This window comes from Aphelocoma coerulescens, chromosome 12 (genome assembly GCF_041296385.1).
Source record: "Aphelocoma coerulescens isolate FSJ_1873_10779 chromosome 12, UR_Acoe_1.0, whole genome shotgun sequence".
Taxonomy (NCBI): Eukaryota; Metazoa; Chordata; class Aves; order Passeriformes; family Corvidae; genus Aphelocoma; species Aphelocoma coerulescens.
Window position 1 is genome coordinate 16,514,851 of NC_091026.1, and position 6,951 is coordinate 16,521,801.

The window sequence follows — 6,951 nt, forward strand, 5'->3', positions numbered from 1 at the left end:
TGTGAGCGGTCCAATTAATTTCAGGGGGTTTATTGGTGTGGAAAAGTGTCTTGCTGTCACGCATAAGTCTGCGCTATCTACCCTTCAGTCCGCCTAATGCTACCAAATCAAAGAGGAATAGGGAATTGTAACACTATTTCTGTCCAGTCCAGCTTCAATCCTTTAATATTTCCAATTTCCTTTCAGCCTGCTTACCTGTCTCTCACAGGATGCCTTTGGCCATGATGATCACTTTTAATCCAGTGCAGGGGAAGTGCTGCACTTCCCAGCCTGGATTTGGTTGAAATTCCCCACTAACTTTCTTTCTCCTTCAGGGTAACCACTTCAATCGGGATGCTTCAAGAGGCAGAAATTGTCACTGTAATTACATTGTAGATTAAAGCAGCTACATGACGTGTCACGCCATACTCCATGCTGGCTTTCCATGCCGGTCTTTGCCCAGTGCTCACTGTGGAAATGGATAAGCTGTTTCCAAGTACTTCTACTGTCCCCCTTCAAAAATATGAGTGAAGAGTATCCAGGGAAGAAACAGCCTACCCATAAAGTGGTAGAATCACCATCCCTGGAAGTGTTCCAAAAGAGGCCCCAGTGTGGCACTTGGGGTCGTGCTTTAGTGGTGAAGATGGCAGTGTGAGGTTAACAGTTGGACTTGATGATTTTAGAGGTCATTTCCAGCATTAAGAATTCTATGGTTCTGTGCACAGAAAGGAGCGTGAGCTTCACCATCAGTTGTAGATCCTTGCACATGGAGACCACCCTCGCTGGTGGCCCAGCTGGACAGGCCAGGTATTTTCTGGGGACAGCCACCTGCCCAAACCACAGAAGATACCTGGACCCTACTCTATATTTTAGATATAGTCTGCCCTGGCCATGTGTCCCCAGTACCATCACCTCAATTCAGAGAAGAACACTGCCTGCCTGGTTACTTCCAAATGGATTATCAGATCAGCTCCAGGCTCACCTGCCACTATTAAGGAGAAACTCCTCCAAAATAAACCCTTAGCATTTCTGAATTTTGCTCAAACAGCACCTTATAAACCCCAAGACCCCCTCAAGCACCCCTTGGTGCACTAGGAGATACACCAGCAGGTTAATCCATTCAAAGCCAGGATGTGTCATCAGCCCTTTACCAGCTGGAGCTGAGGCACACAAGGCTAAATGGCCACCCATAATCACACTGGGGAGGTGTGGAAAATCCAGAAGAAATCGAACTTTGGTTTCCTTATTCCCAGTCTACTGCTACTCTGTAAGAGGAGCCCCACAAACTAATGTGTGGCCTTGTACCCTTTGCCAAAGCCCAAGGTATCACCACTGGGAGGTTTATACCCCACAGCAGAGCATCTGACATGGCTCATTCTGTGAGTAGATAACGCTGCTTATGCTGTGCCTATGAAATATGCCTTGTGAGATTGGGAAGTATTAGACTTGCTAACATATCAGAAGGAAATGTTGTCATTACGACAGGAAAGTTTCTTTGAGATGTTTACGAATTTTTCTTTGCCAGTAGGCAGCCTCAAATACCACCCCACCAAATTCAGTAAACATCTGCGTCTCTTTGAAGTTGCTGCAAGAATCTGCTCGTGGAGTGCGGGACCGAGAAATTGCTGTTTTAATTAAAATGTTTTAGAGGGGAATTAAGGCTTTTGCAAAAATAATGACTGATAGAACGTGAAGTCCAATTAAGAGTTGGATGCAACTAACCTTCATTGTTTCAGGGAACCAAATTGAAAACAATAATAAAAAGAAATTCAACAAGCCTAGAGTCACAAATATTGTGCATTTCAGGGATATTTGCAGTAGCACAGTGTGTAGCAGGAAGATGTCACAGCTACTTATCCTGGCCGATGGAAAGCAGATGTGTTTCAGTGGTGAAGTGAATGGTCCCCACATCCTCATGGGGAAAGTGACAGTCATGCCATTCTCTGCATAGTGTTAAAAGGTATTTATGTCAACAGGGGAGAAAATTAAAGTTCCTGCTTTTTGGCAGAAGTCTAGACAGAGACATTTCAGGAAATGAAAAAGAAAAAAAAAAAAGAAAAAAAGTATTTGTAAATGCATTAAAGATAAATTTAGATTTATGTCAGTGTTTCGTCAGATGTGTGAAATAAAGTTATGTAAATCTAAAATGTATAAGTTGGAAAAAAATACCAAAAAAAAGAAAGAAAAAGGAAAAAAAAAGAAAAAAGTAGCTACCATCTGCCTATTAATTCAGAAACTCTAGATGATGTGCTTCTGTCCAAAAATCTCTGGTAATAAAATGCTCAGTGTGGTATGACTTGATATTGAATCTTGAATATGCTATATGCTATATAAAAAAACCCAAACCTTGTAGAAGTCCACCCCTCTGGCCAACATCAGGAACAGCACAATGTGCACCCAGACTTGGCACTACACAAAGGACCATGAAAAATTGCTGAAGGTGAAGCACTTTATGATGAGTGATGCTCTTATCAGATCTATTGACTGACTATTAGCAGAGTTTGCAGGTACTGTCAGTGGTGTACTGCTTGTATGTTTTCCTATTATAAAATGATTAGTTACATTCCTAACTCTCCTCATTTGCCACTTACTTGTTTCACTGTATGGTCCAAATGTAATTGCAGGCCACAGAGAAGTTGTGGAGGAGATAAGCATACTTTGGCTTGGAAAGCACATCCATCTGAAGGTGGCAGGCTTTGTTTCTTCTTCAAGGGCAGGATGAATATTGTGGCCTAAAATGAGCTTCTATTTTATCAATACCTCAGTCACATCCCAGTAAGCAGGGTTTAGAGCTTGCCTGACAAAGAAATGGGTCATGCTTCTTTGCTTGGTATTCTATTTTTTGTCAGAGAAAAATAGAAACACATTCCACAAATAATCTTTCAGGTAGACAGAAGGAGATGTGTGTACAGGGCAGTTGGTTTCAGGCTGTCAACACTTTTTCTAGTTCACTGGTTTGAATTCAGATCATAGGCCTGACACATATTTATGGTTTCTTCTCTCAGAGGCTCACACAGTCAAAGCACTTAACTTCACAAATATTTGTACTTTATAAAACCATGCTGCTTTGAGGAAAGAAACTGAATCCTCTGCTTTCCAGGCAGGAAACTGAAACTCATAAGACCTGAGACCTGCCCAAGGCGCTGCTAAAAATCTGAAGCAGCCCCGTCAGTAGAACTGAAGGCTCCGGGATTTTAGGTCATGGCTGAGGTTGGTTCATCTGCGATTCACAGTGAAATTTTGCTGAGAGCAGACCCTGGCTTTGAGCTTCAGTCACAGAGAGCAGAATTGGGGGCCTGCAGTCAAATGTGGACAACCATCTGCAAGCGCCAACTGACCAAGCTTGTGCATCTCCCTTCAGCTGGGTTTTTCAAACCACTGATGCTGGGAAGGTCACAACCAGGTCTACTCCAACATCTTTCGCTCCCACATGGACACAGTCCTTCCTTAGTTTGGTTTCATGGCTCCACAGTAGAAGCTGCTCTGAGCCTTTCAGATGAGAGCAGAGATAGAAAGTGGCGGTGCTGAACCCTGAAAGGCTGAAAAAAAAGGACCAAGGCTTCTTCTTTTGGAGGTCGTTATTTTTTAGAGACATCCATTTGAGAGAATGATTTTCATGTAAAAACTGACTTTGAGCAGAGAAAGCACACATTGCCTCCCACCAGAAAAATGGTGAACTAGCCAACAAGGAGCACAAATAACTTGGTCTCACCTGAAAGTGGGAGCACCTCTGCCACAGGAGAGGATACTATGCAGGGCAACAAAGCAATGGAGAAAAAATGATTTTTGACAAATATTCATCTGTGGGCGCATTTGGCAGATCTTTGCTGAACCTTTTACTGTTGTTTGACATGTACCTCTAATTCCTGCTTGCAGCTCAGAAATGTGCAGAGGTAACATAACATAACAGACATAACAGACCTGTTCATCCAACACTCATGGTTGCATAATTTTTGTTTTCCCACCATGAAACAATAAGATCCAATTTGTATGACCAAAAACAAAACACATATTTGAGCATCAGGTTACTGACCTGTTTCCCATTATTTCTCATCTGTTTTATTTCTCAGATTGCTGTCCTTGATTCAGTTAGAAATGAGGGCTAGAGGCCCACCTAGATATGAAGCAAACCACCCATAACCTAAAATATTGCTCAGGGGAATATGTGCTTTCTTCCTTCCACCTTCCATTCCTCTTCATTTCCTGTTTCATTTCACTTTCATTTCATCTCATCCCCTCTCTTTCACATCACTCAACTACATTCATCTGTCTCTATTAGCCTTTTATCACCACTACTGCCCCACAGACTAAAGAAAAGACCCCTTTCAGGGAGCTGTTCCCCTCAACAACAGTGATTTATGTGATCTTCTCTCTTTTCCTTTTTCCTGTGTACTTTGGAAGGCGAGGTGCCAATCTGTGCCAGCAGCTCCCTGTATTTCAGTGCCCACACCAGTAATCCCCAGCTCAGGGCCACGGGGTCCCTCTCAGGTGTGCCCTGGGTACAAAGCAGGTGCTGCTGGTATTTGATTTGCTGCAGAGGAGTTAATTGTCAGTTCCTCACCTTCCCTGAACCTGTTCTGTTTGTTGCTTTTCCAAAGGTCTCCTCTACCTTGACCAGATCCAAGAACTCAGCACACCGGCTACTGGGGGCTTGCCATCCATTTAAACCTCTGCAAGAGGAAAATTTAGCACTATTGATTTGATCTGGCTTTTTTTGGACTTGAAATAAAAAGTGAAGAACAGGCCAAGCTGCTGTGAAATGTGTAGTGTGGGATCCAAGCACAGATGTAGAATCATTTAGATTGGAAAAGACCTCTAAGATTATCAAGTCCAATCATTAACCAAGCACTGTCAAGTCCAGCACTGAACCATGTTTCTGAGCACCACATGTACATGTTTTTTGAACACTTCCAGGGATAGTGATTCCACCACTTCCCTGGGAAACCTGTTCCAATGCTTTTTCTGAGCTTTTTCTTCCCTGGTGCTCTTTCAATTACGTTTTCTCTCTGAAAGACTCTGCTATCTAGACTAGTAGGGTCTTCATGCTGTCCCATGTAAAATGGTCTAGAGTTTTTACAGATCTGACCCCAAATTCCTAAAGCCTTCCTGGTATCTCACAGACACTGATATAAATCAAAGAAAGAGTTTGAGAATGTTACAGGCTAAAGACAATGGTCTCTGTGTCCTTCCCTGCTTACAGAGAATACTCCCTCCAAGTATCACTGAAATGAAACAGCCATTAAAGCACTCTGCAACCCGAAGAGCCTCAGTACTGAATTAATGCTGGAGATCAGCTAAAAAAAAAATCTTAAAATAAAAAATGCACTTGCTCTTGAATTCAAGCCCTTAGGCAAATCTTCCACCAGCTTTACTTCTCAAATAGGAACTGATAGGTCACATTGAGACCCACTTAAGTCTTAGTAATGAACGTAAGCAGGGAAGGAGACCTGTCACAAAGACGTCACTGCCTTGCAGTGCTACCTCCAGGCACTCTACAGTTTTTCTTTAATTCTGCCAAAGGCAAGTTTATCATTTAGCACTGGATCCACAGTAAGCAGATTTGTATTCCACCAACTTTCCTTGCTCTTAGTCTAGTCTGGATTTGACTGATGACTATGTGTGGTAACAGCACTTATGTCTTCACAACACAGCATGACAGTCCAAATAAAGCTTTCCTACTGATGAAGGCACTTCCACCTCAGTATAAGTACCTGCTCTTTGAGCAGAGTTTGGTGGCATATATGTTCAAAGCCGCTCAAGAGGAACAACCAGACTGATGTTTTTCCTCAGCAGCTGGGCTATTTTCCCCCCATTCTATTTGGCTACCAGACTCTCAGAGACACATCACCTAAGTAGCAACAGCCAGTGCAACAAAGAAGTATCACAGTGTGGATGTGCCCCTGCAAGAGGCAGCTTCCATGTTTGCTTCACTCATTTGGCTTCATTTTGTTCAGACCTTGACTCCCAAAAACATATGGTCTGAAGAGAGAACAGTGACTGGATGGAAAAGAAACGTGGAAAATCACCATAACCATTGTTGGTATGTCCTAGCACTGCTTTCTCCTCATCTGGAATAGGAGACAGGGAAGGCTCATGAAGGGAAGGACAGGAAATTCTGGCACTCAAAGCCATAAGACTCTTACAAGCCTGAAGTGATATTTTCTGCTCATCTGTGCTGAGATGTGATTATTATAAGAACATCACATTCTCAGTTAGCTTTTCTACTCTCTCAGCACCTGCTTTCTAAATGTTATTATAGCCTATCTCCCTTTCAGCTCATCTCCACTCCTTTGTCCAAGGCAGAAAAAATTATATTCTGCTTACACAAAAGCTTATTCTTTTACTTGGCACACAAAACAAGGCAGGGGATAAGAGCCTGTTGATTTTATCATCTCATCATTTGCTTCGCTGTTGGATTATAAACAGTATTCCAATCTACTCCCGTAACTGAAGCACCTTTTTTATATCAATTTTTCTTTTTACTGTCTTTATACCACTTTGATTTTTTTACAACTCTAGCTGTAACCTGTGTCTGTTTCTCTGATTTGAACAGAATTGAATGCAGTTTTCAAAATAATGGGCCCAATCCTACAATTTTCCCCTACAGATATTATATTCATCTGATCTGCAACTTCCACCTTACAAGGCTCTTTCCAGCAGTGTCTTGTTACAGTCAACACCAGCCCTGGGCAGCAAAAACTGAAACAGCCAACTCTGAAATGATAATCCAGGTATTCATATATTAGACAAATTAAAGTGCATGTTAGATTGATTCATATTTTTGCTAGTCTTTATCCTTTAGGCACTGACCTCAAGGAGAGCATGGCAAAAATTTCACCAGTGCCCAGCAAGGCAAGGAGAACAATTGGGACAGGAGCAAAACAGGAGAGAGTGACCCACACACATTGTACCTGCTGCCTAGGAAGAGTCCCCAGGCTGAAGTTTCTGAATTCACCCCAGAGGACTGGATAG